Here is a 16,878-nt window from a genome sequence, read left to right as displayed (position 1 = left end):
AGTCAAATTTCGAAGAAATAGGTAAATAAGTTCCCGTGACTCAACTGTGAACTTATATACAAGTTAACAGACAAAACTTCTCTTCTCATAAAACTGTGAATTTGGAAAAAGGAAGTGAAAGCTGGATTTAGTGACTTATCTGGGGAATGGAGAATTCTTCTCTAATCATAGGCAGAAACTGCTATACTAAAGTTGGTTTCCTTTGAAGTATGGCTGCTGGAGACACTATAAAGGCAAATTCCAAATGAAACTACTCACATTCCTCTGGGTCCCTATTGTTCTTGAAGTGACCCCAGACTAATTTTGATTTTTTAAAAAGGCAATTGTAGAAGAGACTAAATGACCCACCTCATAGGCAAAAACCATACCTCCACTCTGGTGAATTAGTGGCATATTTATGAGGAATCAAATCATTTCCCCATTTTTTTTAGAGTAAAAGCTCTGCTTTGTTTGGTTTTGTGTGTGTGTGTTTAGTAAATAGTAAAATTTGCATCAAGGAAAACAAAAATATAGGAATAAATTTGCTGAAAGAAATTAGGTATCTAAATAGAGACATAATATGTTCATGGATTTTGAAGAGCTGTAGATCTAATGCAGTGCCAGTTAAAATCCCAGCAGACTTTTTTTTCTCTTTCTTTCTTTCTTTTTTTTTTTTTTAAAGAAACTGACAAGCTGAGTCTAAAATTTATATGGAAATGCAAGGGATCTAAAATAACCAAAACAACTTTGAAAAAGAACAAAATTAGACAACTTATACTACTTGTATTTCAGGACTTATTATAAAGACTTACTACTATAAAGCAGCCAACACAGATAAACTTACAGATCTGGGGTCAGCAAACTGACTATTATTTAAAACAAAACAAAACAACAACAACAAAAACACAACACAGAAAATAGTAAAAGTTGGAGAGGATGTAGAGAAATTGGAACTCCTGTGTATTTTGGTGGGAATGTGAAATGGTGCAACCACCCTGTAGAGAACAACATGGTGGGAACTCAAAAAGTTGTATTACCATAGGACCTGGCAATTCCACTCCTAGGTATATACCCAAAGAAAGTGAAAACAGGGTCTCAGAAGTGTACACCAGTGTTCATAGCAACATTGCAAAAGATGGAAGCAACCCAAGTGTCTTTCAACAAAGGAATGGATAAACAAAATGCAGTATATATCCCCAGTGAAATATTATTTGGTCATAAGAAAACAATGAAGTAATGAGTCATGCTGCAACATGGATGAACCTTGAAAATATTATGTTCAGGGAAATAAGCAAGGTACATAAGGACAAATAGTATATTATGTGAGACACCTAGAATTAGCAAATTCACAGAGGCAGAGAGTAGATTAGAGGTTACTTGAGGAAGCAGGAGTTTTTGCTTTGTGGGTATAGAGTGTGTAAATAAAAATTAATAAAATAGAAAAAAGTTGATTTACCAAAAAAAAGGTTTTTATTGAAAAGCAGTGAATAAACAATATTTCTTTAAAAAAAAGTGAATTGGATCATGTCTGTCCTCTGCTTGAAATCCTTTAGCAGTTTCTCATTGCATTTCAAATAAAATAAAAACTCTACTGACTTTCTTTTTGAGCACATTTTGTACTACTTTCCCCCTGGTTCACTTAGCTCTGGCCATACTTGCCTTCCTTAGTTGGTAAAACATCCAACATGATATTCCTTCTTCCCAGAATGCTTTCCCACCCTACTTTTTCATAGCTATATCCTCTCCCTTTAGATCTCTGTATCTCCACAGAGAAACATTTCTTGCAGTCCCCACCAAATCTTCCAGGGTTATTCTTTATTCCTTAGTTTGCTTCTTTCATGACATAATTTGGCCATTATTTTAGTCATCTTCCTATATTTTGTTTACCTCTCTGCTCTCAAATGTAAGCTCCACATGGGAGTACCTTTGACTGTTTCTTTCAATAGTCTATCCTTACCACTTACTCCAGAGTAACTAATGGTTTTTATGGGAATGAGTATTGTTTGTTAAACCTGAAATCTCTCTTACTTCACATCTATTGAAATGCCCCCTCATCTTTCAAGGCCCAACTCAAATGACATCTTCTTGAACTACCTTGTTTAATGCCCCTACAAATTAAATTCCTGGAAGTGAATCAGTTTACAAGCTAGTGTTAATAAATGTTTTCAAAACTGGTGAATGAAATCAGAACCAAAGCAAAGATTGAACACTTGCTTAAGCAAAAAGACCTGTAACTTAACAGAGTTCTTATCTTTCAAGTCAAGATATTTGACAGAAAAGATGTTAATCCATCCTATTGAAGACAAAGCCTCAAATAAATGTTAGATAAGCTTTTGTTTACTCAGGAAAATTATATAGCCTGTTTTTCCAAAGCCCCAAATTGTGTCATAGCAGTGACTTAAACTATGGACGCTTCAGACCTTTTTGGATAAGACTTAATTCTTCAATAGGAAAGGTGAAGAGTTGGTAAATAAAGACTGGAAAGGTATTTACCATCTTTTAATAGTTGTAATTAACTTCCTGTTATATACTAGCTTCTCTTATGTCTAGTTAGACTAATGATAAGATCTGTAAGAGCGTGCAGATGAAGAAAGTTTTTTTAAAAAGATGGCTTTGCCCCTCTTCTTCCCTTCCCTCCCTCAGTAATTCTCCTGCTACATTTTAAAATTAGCTCTATGATATCATGATAGCCTTTGGCAATAACACCTAAAGGCAAGTCACTCACACACATCTGTACATGAATCAACCAGCTGACACTTTAAAAGTTGAATTTTCTTTTATTTAAAAAAAAAAAGGACAAAGCCCTTGAAGGAATGAGAAGATACTCTGGAAAACCCTAAAAGCATTTCTCAGTTCCTTATGTCATAGACCTGTGATTAATTTATTACTTATAGGCCTTAATATTCTTAGAAAATGTAACAGGAAATGATCTATCTTTTTGACAGGACAAATCAGAGTTGTTGAATTACTGACAAGGGATGCCGCTGTTGATGCTGCTGGTCTCAGGCTGTGCTTGGAGAACCGTGGGAGCTTGGATGAACATTTTTGCATATTTGTGGTGGCCAGACCAAAACCCTCTTTAGGCGAAAATGTTATTTGAGTTTGCAATTCACCGTGCCCTAGGTAATTTGTGTTTATTGTTGTACAAATTATTGTATAGACAGGAAAATGGAGTTTTCATTTGCAATTTTAGGTTCAATCTAATCCTTATCCTAGAAACTTCTTGCCTTATAAAACAGTTCATAGAACCCGTTTTGCCAGCCCAGGGCAAACGAAAAGCTATTTCTATTACCTATAATTAACCTAATTCAGGAAAAAGGAACAGTCTTGGGGATAAGTCTAGTATTGAAACAAGTGTGGAAGCTCAAAAATTGGTTTCCTGAAATTAATGTTACCAACCTCCATGTAACATTTGAAATTGTTGATTTTAGAATCCTGGACCTAGTTCTTAACTCAAATCTAGGGCTGAGTTTGTGAAGTTTAAATAATTTGTCTATTAGATTTCAACATGAGTATTTCTACGATTGCTCTAACTTCATTAGATCACCTTGTTTGAGTGGCTAGAGGTATTTATTATACAAAAATACCTGGAGAATTGTCTGGAGGGATAGATTCTGTTCCATTGATAAACTGTCTTCCAAGTTCTTGTATCTACTGCCTTCGTTTCGTGTTACCAAAATGTAGTATTCCAAAAGCTGTTTCTATACATTGCACCTTTTTATTTATAATATAACTAAAGAATTTTCATTTAAATCTTTAAAATTTTTTTTCGGAAAATACTGCTAAGCTTATTCTCCATTTCTTGGCTTTTGTTTGAGTGTTTGTCTTACTTCAGAGACTGAGCTGTTACACAGTTGAGACTTGAATTATAAAAAACAATAATTTTAAAATCTTAAAATTAAGACAAGTGTAATATAAAAATTCTTATATTTTTAATGTGGGGTTTATCACGTTCCCTGGCTCAAAATAGCACATTCAGTTTTTGGCATTGTCTATCCTGCCCATGCGAATAAAAGCAGTACCATATGGTGTGACTTCTGCTACACTAGGAAACCCACACATAGCAGAGACATTGCCTGGCATGAAGCAGAGCTGCTTCTCCCCATATGCTTACCCTTTTAAAGCCAGCATATTGACAAGGATATATTAGGATTCCAGGACATAACAGTATCCTATCAATTGAGCCTTCCAGCTCTTTCTCTTACCAGCATCAACATTTTGCCATTTTATGAAATGCGTACTCAAAACTTCATGGAATTTCTTACCCAAGAACCTTTTGAACAAGATTAATGCAGGAAAGGAAAATGTGTACTTTTTAAGAGTACAATAAATAAGTATTTTAATACTCCTTATATGCCAGCACCCCTCCACCACTGTGTCCTCTCTTTGGTAATAATCTTTCCCTCTCCTACTTTGTCCGCCTCTGCTGACCAAATATCCAGAAGAAAAAAAGTTTGCAGATATTCATCTTATGTGTTGGTGTGTGAGAAGATGGGCTCATATTTGTAGTTATAAGTGATAGGAAGAATTTACATCATGAAAAAGAGAAAGGGCTAATTGCTGTTCTTCTCTCCCTTTTTTGTGTTTTATCCTTTGTTGAATAAGTGTATTATGTTTTCCAAATAACTGCCCTCTGCTTGTTTTTAATTTCTCTCTTCTGTGCTACAGCAGTCATTTAGTTCAATGTGACTTCATCCTAGCATTTCTCAATTAAGACTTCCCACCATAACATTTGCTAATAATTATAAGAAAATAATATTTTCTTGTTTTCCTGAAAATAATAGGTATGCACATAGATGTTGTTCACTGCATAGATTACTTTCATTGATTTTCTTAAATATTTTTTATTGTGAAATAAAACATATGAAGATAAATGATAAATTTCGAGGTAGACTTTAACAAGTAGTTTTAGAGCAAATTTCAAAATATAGTATGGATTACAGTTCCAGAATTTCAGGTATTTTCTTCTGGCTCTACTAATACACTAGAAATTAAAATATCTATATAATGATTCAGTGGTCATAATCATTTGTTAAATTCTAACTTCTGTATTATAACTCCACCCTCTCATTTGATCATTTTCACAGTCTTCAGGGATATTTGGGCAAGGACCATTCTAACTTCTTCATGTTGAAAAGGGGTGTCGACATTATGGGATAGGGGAATGCAACTGTGCTGGGAGAGGTTGATACCTCCAAGTTTCAGGGCTTATCTGACATAGGAACAGCCTGGAGGTTTTAAGTTCCCAAAAAATAAACTTAATGTTCTGGTTTGCTAATGCTGCCATTTATGCAAAATACCAGCAATAGATTGGCTTCACTGGAATTAAAAATTGGCACCTGGAAAACCTCTGTTAGCTGTGAGGGCATGTGGCTGGCATCTGCTTGCTCCCAGGTTGCATTTCAAAATGGCGTTCTCCAAAATATCAGCATCAGCTTCAACAGCCGTCTTCAAAATGCCTCTCTAAGCTGCTCTGAGTTCCTTCTGTTTGTCCGCTCTTTTATATGGCTCCAGTGATTTCATTCAGACCCACCCTGAATGGGTGGGGTAACACCTCCATGGAAATTATCCAATCAAAGGTCTTGCCCAGAGTTGATTGAGTCACATCTCCATGGAAACAATCAATAGGTTCCAACCAAATCACCTTAACATGTCTGCCCCCACAAGATTGAATCAAAGAACATGGTGTTTTGGTGGACATAATACATCCAAACTGGCACACTTAATAAATAAAACTTTTATGGAATCTTAGAGCCCTGGATTTCTTTAGTTTTCAGGAATGCTGTTGGTTGGGGCTTGGCATAACATGCCAACTTGGAATATCTGACTGAAGCTTGCATAAGAGTAACCTCCAGAATGACCTCTCAACTCTGTTTGAAATCTCTTAGCCACTGAAACCTTGTTACCTTTCTTTTTTTAAATTTTTTAATCATATTTTTTTATTGTGACATATAAAAACTTAGAACTGATAACTTTCCAAGTGCAATTTAACAAGTAGTTAGCAAATTTCAAAGACTGTTATGGGTTACAGTTCCACAGTTCCAATTATTTTCTGGCATAGGAACAACCTGGAGGTTTTAAGTTTCCAAATATGCAAAAAGGTAATAACTTTCAAATTACAATTTAACATGTAGCTATAGAGCAAATTTCAAAGAATGCTATGAGTTACGTTTCTGCCATTTCAATTCTTTCCTTCTAGTTATTCTAGTACCCTAGCAACTAAGAAAAAGAAAATTATGTAGAGATTCAGTCTTCATAATCCTTTGTTAAATTCCATCTTGTCTGTTGCTACCCCTTCCTCTAGTTTAATCACTTTCCCAATCTTCAGGGAGGTCTTGGTAGTGACTACTCTAACTTGTACATGTTGAAAAGGTGTGTCAACATTATTGGAAAAGGGGACACATCTGGTTGATGTTCCTGAAGAGGCTATTGCCTCTGGTTTTTGGGACTTAGCTGGCATAGGAATTCTCTAGAGGATTTAAGTTTCTGAAGAATAAACTTTGCTATAAATAAATAAATCCCCTGATTTGGGGGGAAAACTGGGGGACAGAGTCAATCTAACAACTGGCCAGGGAAAGAAACGATGAGATATAGAGATCAAAGAAAACCAACAAGAAAACCCAGGGCAAAAGACAGAAAACAACCACCAGAATAATCAAGAAAATCGGATGCCTAGACAGGAAAAAAATCACGAGCCACACAGGAAGCATGAAGATATGGCCCAGTCAAAGGAACAAACTAACACCTCAACTGAGATTCCACAGTTGAAACAGCTAGTTAAAAGATGTTCAAACAAATTTTCTAAATCAAATCGACTTGAAAGAAAATGTGATGAAAGAGATGAAGGATATAAAGAAGCACTGGATGACTGTAAGGAAGAATTTGTAAGCTGGAAAAAAACGAATGGCAGAACTTATGGAAATGAAAGGCACAATAGAAGAGACAATGGAGACATACAACAGCAGGCTTGAAGAGGCAGAAGAAAGGATTACTGAAGTAGAGAACAGGACATCTGAAATCGTACCCACTAAAGATCAGATAGGGAAAAGAATGGAAAAATATGAGCAGGGGCTCAGGAAAAATAAATGACAACATGAAATGCTTGACTATACATGTTATAGGTGTCCCAGAAGGAGAAGACAAGGGAAAGGGTGGAAAGAATAATAGAAGAAATAATCAATGAAAATTTCCCAACTCTTATGAAAGTCATAAAATTACAGGTCCAAGAAGTGCAGTGTACCCCAAACAGAATTGATCCAAATAGACCTATGCCAAGACAGTTATTAATCAGATTTTCATATGTCAAAGACAACAGAGAATGCTGAAAGCAGTAAAAGCCAAGCAATCCATAACATAAAAGGAACGCTCAATAAGACTAAGTGCGGATTTCTCAGTAGAAACCATGGAGGCGAGAAGGCAGTGGTATGATATATTCAAGATACTGAAAGAGAAAAACTGTCAACCAAGAATCCTATATCTGCAAAACTGTCCTTCAAAAATGAGAGAGGGAGAGTTTAAAATATTTAGATAAACACACTGAGAGGGTTCGTGACAAGACCTCCTCTACAAGAAATACTAAAGGGAGTGCTACAGACAGATAGGAAAAGACAGGAGAGAGAGGTTTGGAGAAAAGTGTAGAAATAACAATACCATCTGATAGAGGGTAAAGATTAGGAATTTGGTACTGAAGGAGTACAGAATATTCAACAGGTTTGATTGTATAGATCCAGAAGTGGATAGCACAATGCTGTGTGATGGTAGCACAGTATCGTAAGAACACCGAACAAAGATGACTGGAGTATGGTTGAAAGAGGAATGTTAGGGGCATATAGGACACCAGAAGGAAAGACAAGATAAGGACTGGGACAGTATAACTTAGAGAAACCTAGAGTGGTCAGTGATGGTGATTAAATGTACAGATATAAAATATCTTTATACGAGGATGAACAAATGAATATCAACTTTGCAAGGTATTGAAAATGGGATGGTATTGGGGAAAAATACAATCAATGCAAACTAGAGTCTATAGTTAACAGTAACATTGTAATATGCTTACATTAATTGTGACAAAGGCAATATACCAAAGCTAAATGTCTATAAGTGGGGGATATAAGGAAGAGATACGGGATTCTTGGCATTGGTATTGTTGTCTGACCTTTTTATTGTATTTTATTTTAAATTTATTTTTTCTTTTGTTGCTTTTCAGTTGTCCTTTTCTTACTCTTTTTTCTTTTTACATTTTTTGCCTCTTCCTCTTTCTTTGTGGAAGAATTGGAAATGTCCTCATATAGATGGTGGTGAATGCATAACTATGTGATTATACAGGGAGCCATTGATTATTTACTTGGGAGGGAATGGATGGTGTGTGAATAAAACCATCTAAAATATAAACAGAGGGATACAAGTGCTGAGAAAATGTGGAGGAAGGGATGCACTTAATCACCGTTGGTGGGGAAATAGAATGGTGCAGCCCATCTGGAGGTCAGTGTGGTAGTTCCACAGGAAGCGAAGCATGGAGTTGCCGTATGGTCCTCCAACCCTATTATTGGTTATATACTTGGAAGAACTGAAAAGGGAGACACAAATGGAAATTTGCACAGTAGGGTTAATGGTGGCAGTATTCACGATTTGCAGTGGAAGGAAGTGGCCTAAGTGTACATCAACTGATGAACGAAATGGTGAACTGTGGTGTATACATGCAATGGAATATTGAGCAGCTACAAGAAAAAATGAAGTTATGAGGTATGCAACTACATGAATGGACTTTGAGGACAGTATGTTGAGTGAAATAAACCAGAAATGGAAAGAAAAACATTATACTGCCTCATTAATATGGACTAACTGTAATGTGCAAACTCTGAGAATTGAATCTGAGAGCATAGGTTATCAGGGGAAGGCTTATTGTAAAGGTTCCTACATTGTCAGCTCTTACAGCAGTTACATCTATTCCTGAGTTGTAATGGCTATTTCTAAATTCTGCCATGCTGAGCTCTTTGTGTATAACCTGGTTGGTCCCTGGAGCTTTGAGTATCTGTGTAACAGCTGAGACTCAGAGCCAGCATCCATCCATTATGAATAGCAGCATTACCCCACAAAGCAAATGTTAAGAAGTTTGAAAAAAGAGATCAGACTTCAGTTAGCGATATGAACGAAATGGTCTTTGTTAGGACTAAGGTAAATCAGACTAAAGCATGATACTGGCTGTGTTTAAAAACTTCAACTTCTGTGTGAGACCAAAGGAAGAGATGTTTTGGTGCAAAATCTACACTTTTTGTAACACACTATATAATTTAACTTGTATTGTCAATTTATTTAAGCGCCATATTTACATGGAACTTTGAATAGGGAGTGAAATTTGGTTGGTTTGTACAGGTTAGTGTGAAGCCTCGATACATCCCAGAGTAATTTGGGCAGAGAATAAAAATGTATTTTCAAAGCCCCCTTGAGGGACTTGGGGGAAATGTGGAAATATTAAACTTCCCCACCTGGGGAATTACTGCTATTCTCACAACCATTGGGGACTACTAATTGAGAAGGCTGAGCCCTTGATTTTGGTGCTTGTCCTTGTGAAATTTGTTACTGCAAAGGAGAGGCTAACCTTACTTAAAATAGTACCTAAGGGTCACCCCTAGAAACATCGACTCAGATATGGCCTCTTTCTCTAAGCCAACTCTGCAGGTAAACTCACTGCCCCTCCCCCTACATGGGACATGACTCCCAGGGGTGTAAATCTCCCTGGCAATGTGGGACATGACTCGCGGAGATGAGCTTGGCCCTGGTATCATGGGATTGAGAAAGCCTTCTTGGACCAAAAGAGGGAAGGGAAATGAAACAAAATAAAGTTTCAGTGGCTGAGAAGATTTCAGATAGAGTTGAGAAGTCATTCTGGAGGTTATTCTTATGCTATATATATATTTATAAATATATATATATATATATATATATATATATATATAAATCTTTTTAATTTTTGTTTATTGAAATAGCTGGAGGGAAATACCTGAAACTGCAATCTAGTAGCCTTGATTCTTGAAGATGATTGTATAATTATATAGCTTACACTGGGTGACTGTGTGATTGTGAAAACCTTGTGGCTCCCACTCACTTTTTCCAGTGTAGGGGCAGATGAGTAGAAAAATGAAGACAAAAAGCAAATGAATAATAGGGAAGGATAGAGGCTATGGGATGTTTTGACTGCTGCTTTTTACTTTAATTTTTATTCTTATTCTTTTTGTGTGTGTGTGTTCAAAAATTGATTGTGATGAATGCACAACTATACAATGGTTGTGTGAACAATTGATTGTACACTGTGGATGATTGTATGTTTTATGACTGTATCGTAATAAAATTGAATTTAAAAAAAAAGAATAAACTTAGTGAAACTTTTATAGAGTCTCAGATAGGGATCCTAGTATTCTTTTGGCTTTTGGGGACTACTGTTGACTTAGACTTATCATATTTGACCATCTGGCATATCTAGCTGAAGTGTAGAAGCATGGGAGTAACCTCCATGACGGCCTCTCAACTCAATTTGAAATCTCTTAGCCACTGAAACCTTATTTTTTTTGCCTTTCTTTCCCCCCTTTTGGTCAAAAAGGCATTCTCAACCCCTCGATGCCAGGGTCAGGCTCATTCCTGGAATCTGTGTCCCACGTCACCAGGGAAACTCATTCACCTGGGGGTGAATTGTCCCACATCGTGGGGAGGGTGATGAATTTATTTGCAGAGTTAGGCTTAGAGAGAACGAATCCACATTTCAGAAGCAAAAGAGGTTCTCTGGACTCCTAGGCATAATTATACGTGGGCTTAACCTCCCCTTTAGAACCATAAGTTTCAGAAGAGCAAGCCTCAAGATCAAGGGCTTGACTTATGAAGTAGGGGGGTCCTAAGTTCACATAGCATATGTTATGTCCAGGATAATCAATCCATATCTCAGATTATCACCACTTGGTTGTGTAATCCTCATCATTCTCCATTTTAAACAATTCTCATGACCCCAAACACCCCCTAGCTCTTTTCAGCCCTTAATGATTTGTCCCTAGTATTTGTATGGTACTAGTAAGTTATTTATATTAATTACAGTCCCTTGTATGCAATAGGTAGATTTTTCCCATATGCCATTCTGTTGTCAACTTTCTGTACTACTGTCATACCTTAGAAGTTTATCATGCAAGCACATGTCTATATTTTTAGTGTTCATCTATGGGATATATGCCTTTAAACAACCCCTTTCCATCCTGTTCATCTTCAGTATAGCTCTGATACTTATAATCCCTTTAACAATCATCGCACCTATCCCCATACCTTTGAATTCACCCTCATTAACATATGTAAACATACTAGATGATCATTCCCCCTTCACTAGCTTCTGTCAATCACTAGGTCCCCATTATTCTATATTATAAGACATTGATTTTACATTGTTCAGGGAGTTCATAGAAGTGGTATATACAATATCTCTTCTTATGTTTCTGACTTATTTCACTCAGCATTATATCTTCAAGGTTCATCCATGTTGCCCTATGTTTCAGGACCTTGTTCCTTCTTTCTGCTGTATAATATTCCATTGTATATGTATATATAGCACATTTTGTTTATCCAGTCATCTGATGAAGGATAAACAGTTTTTTCATGTGCTTTTTAGTCATCTGTATCTCCTCTTCGGAAAAATGCCTTTTCATATCTTTTGCCCATTTTATATTTGGGCTGTTTGTACTACAGTTGTTGAGTTGTAGGATTTCTTTATATATGCAGGATGTCAGTCTCTTATCAGATACATGGTTTCCAAATATTTTCTCCCATTGAATTGGCTGCCTTTTCACCTTTTTGACAAAGTCTTTTGAGGAACAGAAGCTTTTGATTTTGAGCAGTTCCCATTTATCTATTTTTTTCTTTTCTTGCTTGTGCTTTTGGTGTAAGGGCTAAGAAGCTACCTCCTATTGCTAGGTCTTGAAGATGTTTCCGTATATTATCTTCTAAGAGTTTTGTTGTTCTGTCTCTTATATTGAGGTCTTTGATCCACTTTGAATTAGTTTTTGTATAGGGTGTGAGGTAGGGGTCCTCTTTCATTCTTTGGTTATGGATATCTAGTTCTCCCATCCCCATTTATTGAAGAGACTGTCCTATCCCAGTTCTGTGGATTTGGGGGCCTTATCAAAAATCAGTTGACCAACATCCCAAAGTAATTTGGGCAGAGAATAAAAATATATATGCAAGGCCCCCGGAGGAGCTGGGGGAAAATGTGGAAGTGTTGGACTTATTCACCTGGTTTGTTGCCTGTGTTCTCACAAACATTGAGGACTGGTGGTTTGATGTGCCAAGCCCTCTATCATGGGACTTGCCCTTATGAAGCTCATTACTGGAAAGGAGAGGCTAAACCTGCCTATAATTGTGCCTAAGAGTCCCCCCTGAGTGCCTCTTTGTTGCTCAGATGTGGCTCGCTCTCTCTGGCTAAGCCACCTCGGCAGGTGAACTCACTGCCCTCCCCCCTATGTGGGACCTGACTCTCAGGGATGTAAATCTCCCTGGCAACACAGGATATGACTCCTGGGGATGAATCTGGACCCGGCATTGTGGAATTGAGAATATCTTCTTGACGAAAAAGGGGATATGAAATGAAATGAAATAAAATTTCGGTGGCTGAGAGGTTTCAGATGGAGTCGAGAGGTCATGACTCTGGTGGACATTCTTATGCACTATATAGATAGCACTTTTTAGGTTTCAATGTATTGGAATAGCTGGAAGTAAATACCTGAAACTATCAAACTCCAATCCAGTAGCCTGTACTCTTGAAGACGATTGTATAACAATGTAGCTTATAAGGGGTGACGGTGTGATTGTGAAAACTTTGTGGATCACACTCCCTTTATCCAGTGTATGGATGGATGAGTAGAAAAATGGAGACAAAAAACTAAATGAAAAATAGGATGGGATGGGGGGGATGATATGGGTGTTCTTTTTTACTTTTATTTTTTATTCTTATTCTGATTCTTTCTGGTTTAAGGAGAATGTTCAAAAATAGATTGGGGTGATGAATGTATAACTATATGGTGGTACTGTGAACAGTTGATTGTACACCATGGATGATGGTATGGTATGTGAATATATTTCAATAAAACTGAATTCAATTAAAAAAAATCAGTCAACCATATATCTGGGGGTCTATTTCTGAACTCTCAATTCGATTCTATTGTTCCAGTGTCTGTGTTTGTGCCAGTACCATACTGTTTTGACCACTGTGGCTTTATAGTAGACTTCAAAGTCTGGAAATATAAGTCCTCCCACTCTGTTCTTTTTTAGGATGTTTTTGGCAATTCAAGACCCCTTTCCCTTCCAAATAAATTTGATAACTAACTTTTCCTAGTCTTCAGAATGTTTTGTTGGAATTTTTATTGAAATTGTGTTGAATCTGTAGATCAGTTTGGGTCTCCATCACTTTTGAAAGACAGTTTTGTTGGATAAAGAATTCTTGGCTTGCTGTTTTTCTCTTTCATAATCTTAAATGTCATATCACTGCTGCCTTTCTCCGTGGTCCCCATCGAATGATCAGAACTGGGTTTTATGTGGCTTTCCTTGTATGTGATGAATTGCTTTTCTCTTGCTGCTTTCAGGACTTTCTCCTATTTAGCATTTGACAGTTTGTTTAGTATGTTTCTTGGAATGGGTCTATTTGGATTTATTCTATTTGGAGTTTGTTGGGCTTCTTTGATTTGCATATTTATGTCTTTTTTAAGGGTTGGGAAGTTTTCCACAGTTTTCTCCTCAGATAATCTTCCTTGCCCTTTACTCTTCTTTTTTCCTTCTGGCATATCAATGATTGTTTTATCTGTGCACTTTGTTTTGTCTGTCATTTCCCTGAAATCTGATTCAAATTTTTCCTTTTTTTTTTTTTTTGCCATTTGTTCTTTTCTGCATTCGAATTCTGTCTGTGTGTCCTCTACTTAGCTTATTCTTTCTTCTGCCTCTTCACATCTGCTCGTGTGTCTCTAGTATATTATTCATTTCAACTACAGTATCTTTCATTTGTCAGAGATCTGCTCCTTTTCTGTTTATTCTTTCAAATTCTTTTTTATGCTCTTCTAGTGTCTTCTTGATATCTCTTATATGTTTAACCAACCCGTTGAAGTTATTTAGCAGATTTGAATGAGCATCTTTGACTAGATATTCCAAATTTTGTGTCTTCTTTGGCTTTTTAATTTGGTCATTTGGCTTGGTCATGTCTTCTTGCATCTTCATATGGTTAAGATTTTTTTGTTGATTTCTAAGCATTTGGTTATCTTGATAAGGTTATTTTGAAAGTTGGTTTCTCTTGCTTGTCTACTCTCGCTCGTCTAAGATTTTGTAGTTGCTTGAGTTTGCATTGAATTCTCCTTTGGCACTTGATTTGTCAGTAATTCCCAGCCAAACCATGACCAGGGCCTCATGCAGGAGGTACAAACCTATTTGAAGATCTCTTAAAGGCTGGGCAGAAAGGCAGTTTGCCAGAGTGCACTTTCCTTGTCTTCCCAGCAAATGTCACTCTTGGGCCACCTCTTCGCCTCAAGCCCACCTCTCGCTGACTGCCACAGCTGGCTGGGCAGGATCCAGACCAGGAGAAAATCTTGTCAAGGCTGCAGGTCTTCCGTGCACACTGAAATCTGCCAACTCTGGGGGTGAGGGGTGGGCACTGCACCTAGGCAGAGAATCCACTTGTGGGCACGATGGGTCTGGTGATTTCCAGCCTCCCACTTGGAATGACTTGGGGCTGTGGGACTGAGAGTTTCAACTTTCTTTGCCTGCAGCCAGCCCGGGAGTGCCTCACACTTTAGTATGGCTCTCTCACTTGTCCCTGCCTGTCTGCCCATGCACACTGTGATGCTCTGGGCATCTGTGGAGAAAGGATAGAGGTAGCAGGACCCAGAGTGGCTCTTTCTCTGGCCTATTGTTAGATCAACAGGGAGGCCGCCCCAGTCTCCACCAAAATCAGGCACCCACAGTGGCCTGCCTCTGCAGCAGGGCTAGCCAGTTTACCGCAGCAAGATCTCTGTGGTAAACCAAGTCTTCTGGCTCCGGCTACGGAGCTGAGAGGGTGGGAGTGTGGAGCATGCAGCTGCTTCAGCACCCCCTCTGGCCTGCATGTGGTCACGCTTGAATAAACTCCCCCTGTCCCCTCAGTCGTAATTTCTCTGCTTTTTTCAGGTACTCCCAATATAATGAACACGTCCCTCTCTGAACTGCTGTCCCTGTCATTTTCTATCTTTTCTCTAGTCGTCCCATGGTGGAGGGGTGAACACTGCCTGCCCTATTCCACCATCTTCCTGGAAGTCCACTTTATTTAATTTTTAATAACATTGTTCAATTGTTCTTGAAACCAATATTATTGAGCACTTACTATTTGCTAGCGTGTGCTTGGCACTGTGAATAAAAAGATAGAAAAGACAAAATTTCACACTCAGAGAATGTGTAAGCAGGTTAGAGGGTTGCATAGTATATTATGCTTATAACTTGAGGTAGCTAATGAAAACTAGATTTGCCAACAATTCTAAGGAAAATATTAAATTTTCATATTATAGTGAGATTCTTATGTTATTTCCTTGTCCTTTAAAAAATGGTTAAAGCTCAGAGAGAAATTTATAAGAATGGTTCGAGCTAAGTGACAAATAACTGAAAAATTATCTCTTTAAATATTCGACACTGTTTCTAAGATTTGAACATCTCATAATCATGTGTGATATTTCAAAGTATGGGAAATTATATTTTTAATTTGAATGTGTAAAATATTTTATTGTATCTCAGGTGCCTATATATAAATATTTTAGAATGAGTCTATAGGTAACTGTACTTTACCTTTTGAAGTGCTAATAGAAAAACATAGTTAAACCAGTGTTTCTAAGCAGGAATGCTTTTGGCATTTTTGTGGGACCTTTCCTCCTTGTATGGTACTATCTTTTTCATTGAAGACCATTTGGTATACTCAGCCTCTTTTTATATTTTTTATATTGATACAAAAGTTGAATGTTTGACCCAATTAAGATAGAGGCAGCTTCTGTTTAATCTCAGTGAATACCAGTATGTGTTCCTGTTTTACTATTTTAAAAGCAGTAAATGCCAATAATGCCTTCTAAATGCCAGTAATGCCCCCCAAGTTGTTGTTATAAACAAAAATGGCCCCTTACATTTCCAAATGTCCAGTGATTGAGAACTGATTATCTTACTATTACACACTACTTTTGCTCTCTGGACATGTGTATCGACTTGTACTTTGCAAGCTTGAGTGTTTCCCTGAATTTTCATAAATAAAGCATTTGTCTCTCTTTTTAAAAAAAAAAAATTAGAATGCATGCTTAGATGCTTATGGGAAGGATTTCCGGCTACTGATTATGAATCCCAGCAAACATTTTCTTGTATTAGAGAGACTATTCACATCACAGCGTGAAGTATGCAATACTCAATCTGAATTAATATGGTATAAGAATGCTATATAGTTTGAGTCAAGAATCTGTAGGTGTTTACACTTAACAGATTAATATTTTTACCACAAAAATCACTCTATAATTTTATAATATGTTATTTACAAAATAAGTTATAAAACAATATTAATTCAAAGTAGACTATAAGGGACATAGTTTGACACAGTCCTTCTATTTTAGAGCGTACCTTTTCCACAGAGCTAAACTGTTGTGATTTGGTAATACTGTCAGAATTGTCACAGAGTTTCAGAAAGATGTGGCTTTAATCTTTTATGGATAAAAGGTTTGAAAAAATATGTTTTTCTCTTTTTATCATACCCTAAATTCAAAGCATTCTGATGGTAGAGGATGGAATTAGTGATTGGGTTCTCCCAAAACATAGTACAAGTTAACTGATAGGGTAGGAATTAGAATTAACACTTTTGTAGTCTTACCCAGTGAGTTGCTTTCC

The 16,878-nt window shown here is 37.0% G+C and overlaps 1 protein-coding gene across 4 annotated transcripts in view; it reads left to right on the top strand.

The window, feature by feature from the left end:
• Positions 1-16,878, top strand: part of GLG1 (golgi glycoprotein 1) — a 216,890-nt gene that overhangs the window by 66,365 nt on the left and 133,647 nt on the right. Inside the window, exon 1 of one of the 4 annotated variants that reach the window (XM_037816456.1) lies at positions 2,748-3,102. The exons of the other annotated variants lie outside the window; for them this stretch is intronic. The gene's annotated coding sequence lies outside the window, so the exon portion shown is untranslated. Of the gene's footprint in view, positions 1-2,747; positions 3,103-16,878 lie in introns of those variants that run through there. 4 annotated transcript variants of the gene reach the window in all.

This window comes from Choloepus didactylus, chromosome 22 (genome assembly GCF_015220235.1).
Source record: "Choloepus didactylus isolate mChoDid1 chromosome 22, mChoDid1.pri, whole genome shotgun sequence".
NCBI lineage: Eukaryota > Metazoa > Chordata > Mammalia > Pilosa > Megalonychidae > Choloepus > Choloepus didactylus.
Note: the sequence above shows the minus strand (reverse complement) of the source record. Positions and strands in the feature narration are given on the sequence as shown.